This window comes from Martes martes, assembly GCF_963455335.1.
Source record: "Martes martes genome assembly, chromosome: 5".
Classification (NCBI taxonomy): domain Eukaryota; kingdom Metazoa; phylum Chordata; class Mammalia; order Carnivora; family Mustelidae; genus Martes; species Martes martes.
In genome coordinates this window covers 123,390,675-123,407,273 of record NC_137892.1, presented here as the reverse complement: position 1 = coordinate 123,407,273, position 16,599 = coordinate 123,390,675, and the positions used below count along the sequence as shown (strand labels likewise).

At 41.2% G+C, this 16,599-nt stretch overlaps 1 protein-coding gene across 1 annotated transcript in view; it reads left to right on the top strand.

Moving 5' to 3' along the window:
• Positions 1-13,638: 13,638 nt before the first annotated feature.
• SLC36A1 (solute carrier family 36 member 1) overlaps positions 13,639-16,599 on the top strand; it is a gene marked incomplete at its 3' end in the record, with an annotated part of 41,273 nt that continues 38,312 nt past the window's right edge. Inside the window, exon 1 of the mRNA XM_080804647.1 lies at positions 13,639-13,750. The remainder of the gene's footprint in view (positions 13,751-16,599) is intronic.

Below are 16,599 nucleotides of genomic sequence, written 5' to 3'. Positions count from 1 at the left end.
GCTGATGGCCAATGAGAGGTTGGGGCCTTCAGTCCTATAATAGCAAGTTAATTAAATGTGCCAACAACTTGACTGAACTTGGAGGAAGACTCTTTGCCAGTTGTGCCTCAGATGAGAACACAGCCCAGCTAACACCTGCCTACAGCCTTGTGATCCCTGTAAGCAGAGGACCCAGTTAAGTCATGCATGAACTCTTGACCCACAGAAACCAGGAGACAATAAATTTATGTTATTTTAAGCCATTTTAAGCTTGTGGTAATTGGCTACACATCAATAGAAAACTAATACAACCACTCGTCTTTTATATATGGCTGTTGCTGTATTTTTTTCCATAATGGCATCTTATATTGGATTTTTTAAAAGTTTCAGATACAATTTGTTTGCATGTTAAGCAGATACCATTCTGTGACTTCATATGGCAAATGATAACCACAGAACCCTAGGGTCTAAGTGAGGAGTCATAGGAGAACCTAGAGGTTCTCACACTTGCTACCAAGTGTAACCTTGAACAAATAAATTTGTCTCTCTGGGGCTGATTTCCCATGTGTTGAATGAATTGGTTGCAGCAGACCATCTCAAAGAAACTCTGAAACTCTGAGGGGTGATATATGATGATTCTGTGGCTGACCTAGGACCCACTCAGTCACCTTTGGAAGAAGAAAGACAGCTAAAGCAGGATAAAGGACTCACAGAGCTGGAAGATTTAGGAGATGAAATTCCTTCCCCTATTCAATGAGAAGCTGAATCCCAGACTGAAAAGGAATTGCTAGTCAATGCCAGAGCTGGCCTCGGCCTTTTCCTTTGGGCTGCTATGTCGGGGCTTGTTCAGTGGCAACAGGAGGCCCTTCTCTCTTTTAAGCTCTCCTAGGCCCTTTGTTAGCATTGTGAGGTAAACTCAAGGTCTGCCCGCCCTACAGATGGGCTTGAGGGTTTGCTCCAGATCTCTTAAAGTGCCTGGGCCCAATCCTGGGAATATTCCTCATCCAACAGTGCTTTCTCCTGCCTTATTCCAGGGGGACTACCAGTTGGCCCTGTCTTGTGCCAAGGAAGGCTATTGGCTGAGTAAAAGTTTAGGGGAGTGTCTGTGGGTGAGGTGGAATCTGTAAGCAGGTAAGTGGTGGGGGGCTACAGCTTTGGAGAACCTGAGCCCAATTAAGTTCTTGGAGGCTTATCCCAACACAATCTTTTTATTTATTTTTTTTAAAAGATTTTATTTATTTATTTGACAGACAGAGATCACTAGTAGGTAAAGAGGCAGGCAGGGGGTGGGGGGGGTGGGAAGCAGGCTCCCTGCTGAGCAGAGAGCCTGATGTGGGGCTCGATCCCAGGACCCTGGGATCATGACCTGAGCTGAAGGCAGAGGTTTTAACCCACTGAGCCACCCAGGCGCCCCCCAACAGAATCTTTAAAAAAAAATACTTAAAATAATACCCAGGGTTAAACTATTATTTTTTTTAACCAAAGGATTTATAATAAAAAAGTAGAGTCTCCTTATCTAACCTTCTCCATGCAAAGTCCCTCTTTCTGGGGTTAAACTTCTTTAAATCGGTTTTTCTATTCCAGTTCTTCAGTTCTTCCATCTCTTCATACAATAGATTTTAATGATATTTTTCAACTTATCAGTATGATGTTAGATGAAAATTTATACCTGTTTTAGTCATTACTTACTTTTGTAACTTAAAATCACATAACCATAAATATAAATTTATTGTAAATTATAAATATTTGTATCCGTTTCCTTTTGCTGTTGCAACAAATTACCACAAACACAATGGATTAAAACAACACAAACTTATTCTCATACAGTTCTGGAGGTCAGAGGTCCTAAAATCAAGATGTTGGCAAGGTATTCTTTCTGGAGGCTATAGGAAGAAGAATCTGCTTCCTTGTTTTCCCAGCTTCTAGAAGCCTCCCATGTTCCTTGAATGTAGTTCCTTCCTCTGTCTCCAAAGCCAGTAGAATAGCTTCTTCTCTATTCTCTGATCTCCCTGCCTCCCTCATTTAAGAACCCTTGTAATTACATTAGATCCACCCAGACAATCCAGGATGATCTCCTCACCTCCAGATCCTTAATTTAATCCCATCTGCAAAGTCCTTTTTGCTATATATCCTCAGGTTGTGGAGATTAGGATATGAACATGTCTGGGGACCATTATTCTGCCTCCTCCACCATACATCCCAGATTCCCTGGAACAGTCCCACTAAATGCCTATCGCATTGATGCAAATATTAATACAGCCTCTTTCATTCTCAAAAGTGTCTCCATTTCAAATGATATGAACACCCTACTTAACCAGGGTTTCCCAACCTTTTTTATAGTATAGCACATGTAGAAAATGATAGCATTTTATAGATCCTCAGGATAAAAGAACAAGCCTGCTTATGGCTAGAGGTAACTCTCAGGAGCTCCAGCAGCCTTAAGACCTGCCTAGCTGCTTCAAGGGGCAAGAGGATCCATATCTCAGCACCCCTATAACCAATTTATGGTACCCATTTCCCACCCTTGGGAAAGTCTTCCTTACACTAAAACAGTATGTTTAAAGTTTGTTCTTGTGATGCCCTCCTGTGTGAGCAGCATTTGGTTCCAATGAGTACAGCTGGGTCTCATGCACATGATTGATGCTCCTGCTGATTAATTCAGGTTGTCAGACTGATGTACCCCTTGCCATCTTTTCACGTATGCCTCCCAATTCTGTGCCTGAAGAATCTGCTATCCCTCAGATGCTCTCCCAGGTGTCAGAGTGTTGGCATTGGTGGCATAGCAGTCCTCCTGGGGTCACAGGAGAGGCTTTTTTTCTTCTTTTTAATAATTTTTAAATTAATTTTTAATTTATTATTATTTTTTATAAACATATAATGTATTTTATCCCCAGGGGACAGGTCTGTGAATCGCTATGTTTACACATTTCACAACATAGCATATTACCTCCATAGCACATACCCTCCCCAATGTCCATAACCCCACTCCCTTCTCCCGCCCCCCCCTCCCTCCAGCAACCCTCACTTTGTTTTGTGAGATTAAGAGTCACTTATGGTTTGTCTCCCTCCCGATCCTATCTTGTTTCATTTATTCTCCTCCTACCCCCCTAACCCCCAATGTTGCATCTCCACTTCCTCATATCAGGGAGATCATATGATAGTTGTCTTTCTCCGATTGACTTATTTCACTAAGCATGATACTCTCTAGTTCCATCCACGTCGTCGCAAATGGCAAGATTTCATTTCTTCTGATGGCTGCATAGTATTCCATTGTGTATATATACCACATCTTCTTTATCCATTCATCTGTTGATGGACATCTAGGTTCTTTCCATAGTTTGGCTATTGTAGACATTGCTGCTATAAACATTCAGGTGCATGTGCCCCTTCAGATCACTACATTTGTATCTTTAGGGTAAATACCCAGTAGTGCAATTGCTGGGTCATAGGGTAGCTCTATTTTCAAGTTTTTTTTCTCTTTTATTTTATTTTATTTTTTTAAATTTTAATAAACATATAATGTATTTTTATCCCCAGGGGTACAGGTCTGTGAATCGCCAGGTTTACACATTTCACAGCACTCATCATAGCACATACCCTCCCCAATGTCCATATCCCCACCACCCTCTCCCGTTCCCCCTCCCCCCAGCAACCCTCACTCTGTTTTTTGAGATTGAGTCTTTTATGGTTTGTCTCCCTCCCAATCCCATCTTTTCATTTTTTCTTTTCCTACCTCCCCCCAACCCCCCCCCACATTGCATCTCTACTTCCTCATATCAAAGAGATCATATGATAGTTGTCTTTCTCTGATTGACTTATTTCGCTAAGCATAATACCCTCTAGTTCCATCCATGTCGTCGCAAATGGCAAGATTTCATTTCTTTTGATGGCTGCATAGTATTCCATTGTATATATATACCACATCTTCTTTATCCATTCATCTGTTGATGGACATCTAGGTTCTTTCCACAGTTCGGCTATTGTGGACATTGCTGCTATAAACATTTGGGTGCATGTGCCCCTTTGGAGCACCACGTTTGTATCTTTAGGATATATACCCAGTAGTGCAATTGCTGGGTCATAGGGTAGCTCTATTTTCAACTTTTTGAGGAACCTCCATGCTGTTTTCCAGAGTGGTTGCACCAGCTTGCATTCCCACCAACAGTGTAGGAGGGTTCCCCTTTCTCCGCTTCCTCCCAGCATCTGTCATTTCCTGACTTGTTAATTTTAGCCATTCTGACTGGTGTGAGGTGATATCTCATTGTGGTTTTGATTTGTATTTCCCTGATGCCAAGTGATGTGGAGCACTTTTTCATGTGTCTGTTGGCCATCTGGATGTCTTCTTTGCAGAAATGTCTGTTCATGTCTTCTGCCCATTTCATGATTGGATTATTTGTTCTTTGGGTGTTGAGTTTGCTAAGTTCTTTACAGATTTTGGACACTAGCCCTTTATCTGATATGTCATTTGCAAATATCTTCTCCCATTCTGTCAGTTGTCTTTTGGTTTTGTTAACTGTTTCCTTTGCTGTGCAAAAGCTTTTGATCTTGATGAAGTCCCAATAGTTCATTTTTGCCCTTGCTTCTGTTGCCTTTGGCGATGTTCCTAGGAAGAAGTTGCTGTGGCTGAGGTCGAAGAGGTTGCTGCCTGTGTTCTCCTCAAGGATTTTGATGGATTCCTTTCTCACATTGAGGTCCTTCATCCATTTTGAGTCTATTTTCATGTGTGGTGTAAGGAAATGGTCCACTTTCATTTTTCTGCATGTGGCTGTCCAATTTTCCCAACAACATTTATTGAAGAGGCTGTCTTTTTTCCATTGAACATTCTTTCCTGCTTTGTCGAAAATTAGTTGACCATAGAGTTGAGGGTCTATTTCTGGGATCTCTATTTTGTTCCATTGATCTATGTGTCTGTTTTTGTGCCTGTACCATGCTGCCTTGATGATGACAGCTTTGTAATAGAGCTTGAAGTCCGGAATTGTGATGCCACCAACTTTGGCTTTCTTTTTCAATATTCCTTTGGCTATTCGAGGTCTTTTCTGGTTCCAAAAAATTTTAGGATTATTTGTTCCATTTCTTTGAAAAACATGGATGGTATTTTGATAGGGATTGCATGAAATGTGTAGATTTCTTTAAGTAGCATAGACATTTTCACAATATTTGTTCTTCCAATCCATGAGCATGGAACATTTTTCCATTTCTTTGTGTCTTCCTCAATTTCTTTCATGAGTACTTTATAGTTCTCTGAGTACAGATTCTTTGCCTCTTTGGTTAAGCTTATTCCTGGGTATCTTATGGTTTTGGGTGCAATTGTAAATGGGATTGACTCCTTAATTTCTCTTTCTTCTGTCTTGTTGTTGGTGTAGAGAAATGCAACTGATTTCTGTGCATTGATTTTTATATCCTGACACTTTACTAAATTCCTGTACAAGTTCTAGCAGATTTGGAGTGGAGTCTTTTGGGTTTTCCACATATAGTATCATATCATCTGCAAAGAGTGATAGTTTGACTTCTTCTTTGCTGATTTGTATGCCTTTAATTTCTTTTTGTTGTCTGATTGCTGAGGCTAGGACTTCCAGTACTATGTTGAATAGCAGTGGTGATAATGGACATCCTGCCATGTTCCTGACCTTAGTGGAAAAGCTTTCAGTTTTTCTCCATTGAGAATGGTATTTGCGGTGGGTTTTTCATAGATGGCTTTGATAATATTGAGGTATGTGCCCTCTATCCCTACACTTTGAAGAGTTTTGATCAGGAAGGGATGCTGTACATTGTCAAATGCTTTTTCAGCATCTATTGAGAGTATCATATGGTTCTTGTTCTTTCTTTTATTAATGTGTTGTATCACATTGATGGATTTGCGGATGTTGAGCCAACCTTGCAGCCCTGGAATAAATCCCACTTGGTCGTGGTGAATAATCCTTTTAATGTACTGTTGAATCCTATTGGTTAGTATTTTGGTGAGAATTTTCACATCTGTGTTCATCAAGGATATTGGTCTATAATTCTCTTTTTTGATGGGATCCTTGTCTGGTTTGGGGATCAAGGTGATGCTGGCCTCATAAAATGAGTTTGGAAGTTTTCCTTCCATTTCTATTTTTTGGAACAGTTTCAGGAGAATAGGAATTAGTTCTTCTTACAGGAGAGGCTTTTGAAGAGCTCACAAAATCTTCTCTGGGACTCCAGAGTGTGTAAGACTCTCAGCTTTGTGGCATATTTTTCTTCTTTAAACATACTTTGTTACCATAAACATATTAGGGGTAAACATCTTATCATCATTACTGCCTTTCAGATCATTGAAAACACACACACACACACACACACACACACACACACACACACACCCCAGCTTGGCCAAGAGGCACATTACAGTGTGTCGATCAGACACCAGCACTTTTCATATGTACTTGAGCTGATACTTGTTTTCTTAGCAGGGTCCTTGCTTTAATTGCTGCTTTTTATTTCCACTCTGTTCCTCATTTACTTTACTGGATGCACTCTCCATAGTCCTCAGCATGTCATGTCATGATGGTGTTTGGCCTTTGTTATAGGAATTTTATCTCTTCAAACATCCATACCAAATTAAGGATTTAAAACTTAATTTTCAGCATTTGTGCCTCTTAACACATTCTTGAATTTTACTGGCTTACAGAATATTTTAAATTATACTGATGATGAATGGTTATACCACAGCTAATAATTACCCACATCACCCACAGAGGTTCCTTGTGACCAGTGGCATTTCTCTGGATTCTCACAGAATTGGGTGGGGACTTCTGTGTCCCAACCAAAGTGGCCACTGTGTGGCAGTAATAGTGTAACACAATTCACAGCTTCCTTCAGAGCATCAGTCTGGCTATTATGAGATACTTTGTGAAATGTTAGATTTGGGTGGGATTCTACTGTTGTAAATTCTGGGTACAAAGTGGAACTTTACTATTATTTTTATATACAGCCATCTTAAATTCATGTCATTCAGATATGTATACAGACTGTGTTGTGTGTATATGCACCCTGTTTTATTTTTCTTAGCAAAATGTGATCATTTTCTGTTACATTGTTACTCTTGTGTGAGGTGGGGGCCAAGGGCTTGGAGGCTCGAGTGAAGAGACCCATGATGTGTGTATGACTGTGGGTGCACCTTTCCTCCTCTCTGGGGCTCAGTTTCTCCACAAAAGGATCCCTAGCGGCCTGCCCTTGCCATTGTCTTCCTGGTATAGGAGAAGGTAGCTCTATTCTTCCTGTGGCTCAGGCCAAAGTATTTGTCTCCCCTCTCTCATACTTCATTTCCTATCCATCAACACTGGACATTTCTAATCTACCATAAAAATATATTCAGAAATTGACCACTTCTCACCACCTTCACTGTGGTTATTCTTGTCAAATCATCACACTCTTATTCTGGATTACAGCAACTGTCTCCTGACAGGTCTACCCTTTTTGCCCTTGCCCATATCAAGCCAATAGACAGAGCATCCTTCTAAACCCAAGTCAGATCACAGCATTCCTCTGCTCCTCTAATACCTAATATCTTACCATCTCATTCAGAGTAAAAGCCAAAGTCCTTAAAATGACTCACAGAGGTCTACAGAGTTTGCACCCAGTTGTTCTTGCTCTGACCTAATTTACTTCTTTTCCCATAGCAGACTCTGCTATGGCCACACTGACCTCCTTGTATTTACTTAATTCCAGTATAGTTAATGTACACTGAGTACAGTATTAATCTCAGGTGTACAGCATAGCGATTCAACACTTTCATACATGACTCAGTGTTCATCACAGTAAGTGTACTCTTAATTCCCTTCACCTATTTCACACATCACCACACCTACCATCCCTCTGGTAACTATCAGTTTGTTCTCTATAGTTAAGAATCTGTTTCCTGGTTTGTCTCTCTTTTTTTTTTTTCTTTGTTCATTTGTTTTGTTTCTTAAATTGCACATATGAGTGAAATCATCATATGGTATCTTTCTCTGGCTTATTTCACTTAGCATTATATCCATGTTGCCGGAAATGGCAAGATTTCATTCCTTTTCGTGGCTGAGTAATATTCCCTTATATATATATCTCACACCTTCTTTATCCATTTATCTATCTATCAATGGACACTTGGGCTGCTACCACAGTTTGGCTATTGGAAATTATGTTGTAACAAACATAGGGCTGCACATGTCTTTTCTAATTAGTGTTTTTGTATTCTTTGTGTAAATACCCAGTAGTGGAATTACTGGATCATACAGTAATTCTTTTTTTTTTTAAGATTTTATTTATTTATTTGACAGACAGAGATCACAAGTAGGCAGAAAGGCAGGCCGAGAGAGAGGGGTAAGCAGGCTCCCCACCAAGTAGAGAGCCCAATGTGGGGCTTGATCCCAGGACCCCGGGATCATGACTTGAGCCGAAGGCAAAGGCTTAACCCACTGAGCCACCAAGGAGCCCCGATCATACGGTAATTCTATTTTCAATTTTTGAGAAGACTTTCCACAATAGATGCACCAGTTTGCAGTCCCACCAACAGCACATAAGGGTTCCGCTTTCTCCACATCCTCACCAATAGTTGTTTCTTGTGTTTTTGATTTTAGCCATTCTGACCAGTGTGAGGTGATATCTCATTTGTTGTTTTGGCTTGCATTTCCCTGATGATGATTGATGTTGAGCATCTTTTCATGTGTCTGGGTCTATCTGTATGTCTTCTTTGGAGATTTTTCTGTTCATGATTTCTGCCCATTTTTAAATTGGATTTTTTAAGTGGTATTGAGTTGATAAGTTCTTTATATATTTCAGATACTAGCTCCTTACTGAACATATCATTTGTAATTATCTCCTCTCATTCAATAGGTTGTCTTTCAGTTTTGATCGTTTCCTTTGTTGTGCAGAAATTTTTCCTTTTGATGTAGTTCCAACAGTTTATTTTTGCTTTTTTTCCTCTCACCTCAGGAGACATAACTAGAAAAATATTGCTACAGCGAATGTCAGAAATTACTGCCTGTATTCTCTTCTAGGATTTTTATGGTTTCAGGTCCCACATTTAGGTCTTTAATCCAGTTTGCATTTATTTTTGTGTATGGTATAAGAAAGTGATCTAGTTTCATTTTTTGCTAGTAGCTGTCCAGTTTTCCCAGCACCATTTGTTGAAGATTCTCTTTTCCCCATTGGATATTCTTGCCTCCTTTGTCATAGATTAGTTGGCCATATAATCTTGGGTTTATTTCTGGGCTCTTTATTCTGTCCCATCAGTCTATGCATCTAATTTTGTGCCAGTGCCAACTGTCTTGATTACCTGAAAACTGGAATTGTGATACCTCCAGTTTTGTTCTTCCTTTTTAAGATCATTTGGGCTATTTGAAGTCTTTTGAGATTCCATACAAATTTTAAGATTTAAAATTTTTTTTGTTCTAGTTCTGTGAAAAATATTGCTGGTATTTTGATAGGAACAAATAACTGCATTTGTTCTTCCAATCCATGAGCATGGAATGTTTTTCTGTTTCTTTGTGTCATCTTTCTTTCACCAATGTTTTATAGGTTTCAGAGTACAGGTCTTGGTACTTGTAAAAACGTAACCTCCTTAGTTACATTTATTCCTAGGTATTTTATTCTTTTTCATGCAATCATAAATGGGATTATTTTCTTAATTTCTCTTTTTGCTACTTCATTATTAATGTGTTGAAATGCAACAGATCTCTGTATATTGATTTTGTGTCCTGTGACCTTACTGAATTCATTTATCAGTTCTAGTAGTTTTTTGGTGGAGTCTTTAGGGTTTTCTATATATACTATCATGCACACTGACCTCCTTTTAATTTTTCAAATAGGCTAAGCACATTCCCTCCTGGGGCTTTAGCCCATGTTATTCACTCTGCCCAGAATGCTTTTCTTAAAAAAAAAAAAATGCACAGGGCTGGTTTCCCCACCTACTTTAGGACTTTGTTTAGATACCACCTCTTAGTGGTATCTTCCCTGACTATTTAAAGAGACTGCAATCCCTTTTCTCTGCCTCCAGACTCCCTCTCCCACTTTCATGATTTCTCTCCATAACAGGTACACCTGCTGACACAATATGTATATTATTTGTTTGTGTTGTCTATCCCCCCTCACTAAAATGTAAGCTTCACAGGGGCAGGATTTTTGTCTACTTTGCCCACTGTTCTATTCCCAGGGCCCAGCACATAGATAATAAATATTTATCAATGAAAAAAACAAATTTCCTTATTCCTATCTTCTTACTCTTCCATTTGATTCTTCATTTTTTATTACATTTTTAACTTCCAAGAGCTGCTTCCCCCCCTCCCACCCAGAGTATTTTTTTAAAAGCAATATTTTTGTTGCTGTTCTTATGTCATGATTACAACATCTTATCTCTCTGAGGGTATTTGTTTGTGCACTTGTTTTTTGCACATTCTCTTCCCAAATGCATCATGGGTTTGTGCATTGGATTACTCTTTCATCTTAGAGTCTTGGATCTTGGACATCTGATAATCTCATTAACATTTTAAAATTAACCTTAAGGAATTCAGTTTACCTACAATCCAGTTAACATATCTAATTGTCCAGGTAATGGCTTTTAACAAATGTAAAAACCCACATAACAAGCTTTCCAATCAATATATAGAGTATTAGCATCATTCCAGAAAGTTTTCTCTGTCCCTTTGCAGCCAATCCCCACCCCCCACATCCCAAGCAGTCATTGTTCAGCTTTCTGTCAATGGACTCAATTTTGCTCATTCTGTAAATCAAATCATATAGTATGCAGTTTTTTGTGTCCAGTTTCTTCCATTGCCATAATGAGATTCATCCACATTTTTGCATATATCAATGGTTCCTTTCTGCTCTATATGCCATGGTTTATCAACTCACCTATTAATAAACATGTGGGTTGTTACTAGTTTAGCTTTATTGAGCTGTCTGCTGTGAAATTACAAGTCTGTGTGGACAACAGCTTGAACAAAGGTGAGGCAAGCCAAGAAGCCTAGGTCACAAAATTTGGGAGGCACTCACGCTTGGGTTCAGGTAAGTTGCCAACCCTGTACCTGTAAAACCCTGAAAGTGAGTGTCTCCTTAAATTTCCCAATTGAGGCACTTTGCTTGCCTCACCCTAGTCCAGGCCTTGCTGTGAATAAACATTTTGATTTTTCTTGGGTAGATAACTAGGAGTGGAATTGCTGGATCACAGGAGAATTATCTGTTTAACTTCATAAAAAAAGGTAACTGTCAAACAGTTCTCCAAAGCGGTTGCATCATTGTACACTCCCATCAACAGCTGATGAGACTTGAGTTGCTCTACAGACTCACCAACAAGTGTATTTCCAGTCTTCTGTTCTGTTGCCACAGAGCAATTGCTTCTTGTAAATGTGGCTTATCCCGTGACTCTTGTTGTCATACTCATCTTCTTGGCTTCCCTAATCCAACCCAGATTCAGAAGAGCTTTTGCTGAAGTCTTTCCGTGCCCCTGGTTGCAAACAAAAGAAATAACAGCCATACAGCTCTAAGTGAGCTCTTCATCTTCAAGCAGAGTGTTTTCACTGATGCATTTCTGAGATCTGCCCCCCACTGGGTCCATTTACGTCTCTTTAAGTTTCTTTCCCATTGTCCTTCATATCTTCTATCTGATCTCAGCTACTTTTGTTAGCCTTTACATGTATTTTGGTACCTGTGGATTCTATCTTCTACCTGTTCTGAAAATAGAGTTTTTAAGTTTTTCTTTTTTGCTTTTGCATAGTTTTCTAAAAGAGTCAAAGTACTTATAAATGTATCCATATTGAGCAGGAAATCTTTATTTGTATTTCTGAGTAAACTGTGGAAGCAGAGGTGGATTTATATAGTTGGAAGGAGATATAATTTTGTTAATTTCTAATTAGGACTGCATAATGATAGGGTTGATAGAATCTTAACAGTATCTGAAAATGACGCGACCTATTTTTCAAGGACCTCTCTAGTGAGAGTGTGGTGGTCAGGTGCAAGAAAGAATCCTTATTATGTCAATGCACCCCAGGAGCAAACTGGGGAAGGCAAATTCCCACTTCCATCAGTAATTCCAACAGGGAGTTCTGTGGTTCTTATGAGATCTGCCTTTCTTGACTAAGACATTAGAAAGAGCCATAGAATCAATGAAATTTAAGGCCTGGAGGTGACATGGACTCAGAAGCATTCCAAGCACAGTTTCTGGCACTAAGCAATGAACTGGTGGGTTATGACAGGGATGGAATGAACTCACTGCTCTTCCTATTTTAAACTGAGCATGAATCTGCATTCTTTTCTCTTTCCCTGGTGAAATGAACCAACGGGTATATTTTTAAAAACATATGCATCGGTTATAGAACATATAAAGATTTTAGATGGATATATATAATGTGTGCGTATGAAGTAATTTAGACAGTATAGACAGTGAAGAGCAGAAGTCTTAAGCAAAACAGTAAGTACTGCTATTCACGATTCTATATTTTAACGCCACAGATCTCTGTATGTCTCTCTCTACAAATAATTCTATAAATACATAATATAGAATATGGAGAATAATATTCACATGCTGGTAACTATAATTCTTTGGAGGAGAGAGTGAATTTGGAAGAAGGGAATTTTTCACTGTTTATATATTTATATGTTGTTTAACATTTCTAAGAATATATTCATGTATTATATAATTTTTACTGAGTATCTTAACAGCTTCATGGAGGTATAACTGACATACAATAAATTGCACATATTTTAAAATTTTTATTTCTTTTTACACTGCATGTACTGAATGTGTATAATTTGATAATTTAAATCTATATTTATAATCTATATTTAAATCTATATTCACTTGTGAAACTATCAAGGTAGTGAAAATATTTGTCACCTGGCAAGTTTCCTTATGACCTTTCATAATCTCTCCTCTCCTGACCTCCCCACCTACTCCCAGGCAACCACTGATGTGTTTTCTGTCACTGACGATTATTTAACGTCTTCTAGAATAGGAAATAAATGGAATATGTTTTCTGACTTCTTTTACTCAGCACAATTATTTTAAGACTTATCCATTTTGTAGCCGTATCAGTAGTTTATTCTTTTTTGTGTGTGAATAATTACATAATTTTTATTTTATTTATTTATTTTTTAGTTACATAATTTTTAAAGGGAGAATTCAGGGTGAAGGAGGCAAGAGAAAGCTAGATAACACATATGCCTCAAACATCCTGAAATGTTGCCATCCATTTTAAAATGTTACTTAAGTGTTTAAATATATTGAAAAGATAATGTTGCCTTACCTCATACAGTCCCATTTCCAGGAGCAACCACAAATGGGTTTGTGTAAGCTTCGAAAAACCTGACTAGGTGATTTTTTTTTTTAAAGATGTCTTTTTTTACATTATAAAAGCAACATATGCTCCCCGCGACGTGGTAAGGGAAACGCCGCGTGTGTAGTAGACAGGAGCCCAGGGCTCAGGGGACAGAGCTCAAGGGACTCGCCGGCCGCTCACCGAGCTCAGCGCCCCGCCCAGTTGTCCCAGACCCCAGGCCCCCCGAGCACCGCCCTGCCTGCAGTGACAACAACTGGTCGTCAGGTGGTGCTGCGGCGCCGGGCTCCGGGGCTTCGAGACAGGAGGGGCGCTACCGCGAGTGGGGACACGTGACCCGGGTCTCCGGCTGGGGCTCCGGCGTCACGTGACGCGGCCCGGAAGCCGCGAGCCACGGCAGCTAAGGGGGATGGCAGGGGCTCCGCGCTGAGGCGAGGACAGGTGGGTTGCGCTGAAGCGGGAGCCGGAGCCGGAGCGGAGCCCAAGCCGGAGCTCGAGCGGTGAGTCTTCTCGCTGACCGGCTGGGGCTGCCGGCGAGTCACCGCCTCAGGCGGGACCCACGTCGCCTTCCTCTAGGGCGCCGCGGATGCTCGGGGTCAGGCATTGACCGACTTGGGGTGCGGGTCCGAGTCTCCTCGGCTTCTCCGCCTCAGCCGCGGTAAGATGCGGGCACCCCTCCCGGGATGAGGCGAGCACTGTCTGGCGGCACTGTCTCCCTTGACCTCCCCTTGCCGTTTGACAGGTGGGGAAACTGAGGTACCGAGCTGGGAAGGGTCACCCACACGACCAGCCAGGGCTTCTTCCACGCTTCCCAAAGGGGCCCAGTCGCCTCGGGCAAGTCACCCGCCCTCTGTGAGAGCCCTACTTGGGGGACTTGCGATGGTGGGTCTTCGGGTCCTAGAGCGCCAGAACTGGGACCCCCTCCCCCCGCCGGTGCAACCCCCTTCTAGGACAGTTGGGGAAATCGAGGCTCGGGGCTTGCCTAAGGTCACGCAGTGAGTTAGTGGCAGCCCTGCGACTAGAATCCAAGTCTCCCCAAGCTCCAGCAGCTGCTTGCTTTTGAGCACACTGCCTCCTGCGGACAACTTGACGGTGAAAAGGCACCCTCTCCCGTCCTCTCCTCTTCTGGCGCTCCCTTTTTTAGCTCTGCATTCTCCATCCCCCGGGTTGGCTTGGTTCTGGGTGTGGTTCCCTGTTTCAGTGTTCACGATTTTTTTCTGCAGCCTCATCACTCTGTAGGTTTTGCTTCCAACGTCCTGCTATTTTGTGTAAATGGTGCCGAAATACGAAATAGGAATTGGAGTAAGCTCCTGGGAGGGTAGGTGGCTCCCAGCAGGGCTTGTGGACAGCCCTGGGGTTAACCCGAAGAATGTAAAGCTCCGGGCTTTAGTTTTTCTGTAGCTTGCTTGTCTCATTTGGAGAATGTTGGTTATTTGGATGCAACCATTGGAGGCTTGCTGAAATGAGATAGCAGCGTGGCATGACGGAAAGAACCAAGATCGGGGAACTGGGAGATGCTGTTCTAACTCTGACAGTTGCTTTGCAACCTTGGGTGTCTCCCATCCTGGAATACAGTGGTGGAGCTGAATCCCTAAGGACCTCTTCTGCTCTGACATTCTGTACCTTTAGCTCTGTTTGTCTTCTAATCCGAGCGGGTTTTCCCCTGTGTACATTACTGTCGCCTCGTGACAAGGGTTAATCCAGTTGTCCAGGAAGCAGTCTCCCTACTCCACTCATTTCTAGGTTACCATGAAATCCCCCTCTTTCTTCTTATCTCTGTATTAAGTCCAATCTAAATGTTGACAGCTGAGAATGATTTCGACTGTCTTTAATCACTTTAAACATGATCAAGGCCTTTTTTGACTCTTGTCGAGAGCCTTGTCCACAGTAATTAACTTGTACATTGAGAGTATGTTTTCTTTAAAGATGTGGAGGAAGTAAAGGGGACACAAAGGATGGTCTTTTCCTCTGAGTTTGAGACTGTGGGGTGGAGGCTGTGTGAAGAAGAGGCTGCTGTGATGCCGGTATTAAGCCTCTCTTCCTTTGTTTTCTGAGTGTGCCATTTATAATGGCCTGCTGTTGAGTCCTTATTTTCCCTTTAGACCATGTAGCTTTTCATTCAGCCTCAGCTCTCTGCAGCTGAAGTGCTCAGAGCTGGCTTTGTCTATTTTAAAGGCAGATTCCATTTCTTCTGCAATATTCCAGAGACTACAATGAAGACCAATGGATGCAAGTGCCAAAAGGGAAGTGGTTTTTGGGTTAACTTAAGAACTTTCAAAGAATAAGAGCTCTTCCGTATTGCAGCACAGAGCATGAAGGTCCCTGTCACTGGAGATAATTGTCACTGGGCAATTACTTTTGGGATTGTTATAGATTATGTTATTGTGTTGGGTAGACCTTAGGACTAAGTAAAGTTTGAGGTTTTCTTCTAACTCAGGGGTACTGTGAAATTCTGGGATGGGGCTTGTTAGCATGAAGAATGTGAAGTAGAGTGGGTACCCACTTCTGTAACTGCCTTACTTTTCCCCTTGCCTCAGACAACTACTTTCTCTTGCGTTAAGTACTCTTGTTTTTTAATTTAATTTAATTTTTTTAATTTCTCTTCCCCTCCCCAGGGAGTGTCTGAATTCTTTAAATGCTTGCTATCTCTTCCAAGGTCAGATGCTGAAGAGTCCTTGTGCTGTTAATGATACGTTTCTTCTTTCCACCCAGACCTGAAAGCAGGGTTCCAGAACTAGGCTGCGTGAATGGACTTTGGTTTCTGCTTTGGCTGGCCTAGCTCTGATAACCCCTTCCAGAAGTGTGTGACTACTAACCACTAACACCTAGGCTAGCTTTTCTCTTTGCCCACAGAGGAAACATGCTGAGTCCTTCTACGTCAACCCAAGCCTTGCAGGAATCCTGAGCCTCTCTCCTTAAGCAAGGCCTTACTGGATCTAAGCAAACAAAGCTAGCTCTGTTTTATAGGTGTGGGGTCCCTTGGATGAGACATTCTTAATGTGCCAAAATAGGAACCACATGATGTTGCATTTGGTGCCATCTTTTCTTTGATCTCCCAAACATTTCTCTTAAGAAGCCTTGACACCCAGGACCAGCTCTCAATGACCTTCTCTAGTAGGAAATACTCCTTTGTGCTTCCCTATTCTGTGAAGTCAGGAATCTGTCTGTGTTACTGAGATGCTCATGGCACATAGACCACCATTTCCAAGACGAGTTGGCTCAGCTCTCCAGAGTGATGAAAAGGAGAACTGCAGAACTGCAAGTTTGCACAGTGAATTTTCTGACTTCCTGCTCTTAAAATTCTGTATAGTGATAATTGCATCTAGCTCTGAACTCATGTACTTTTTAT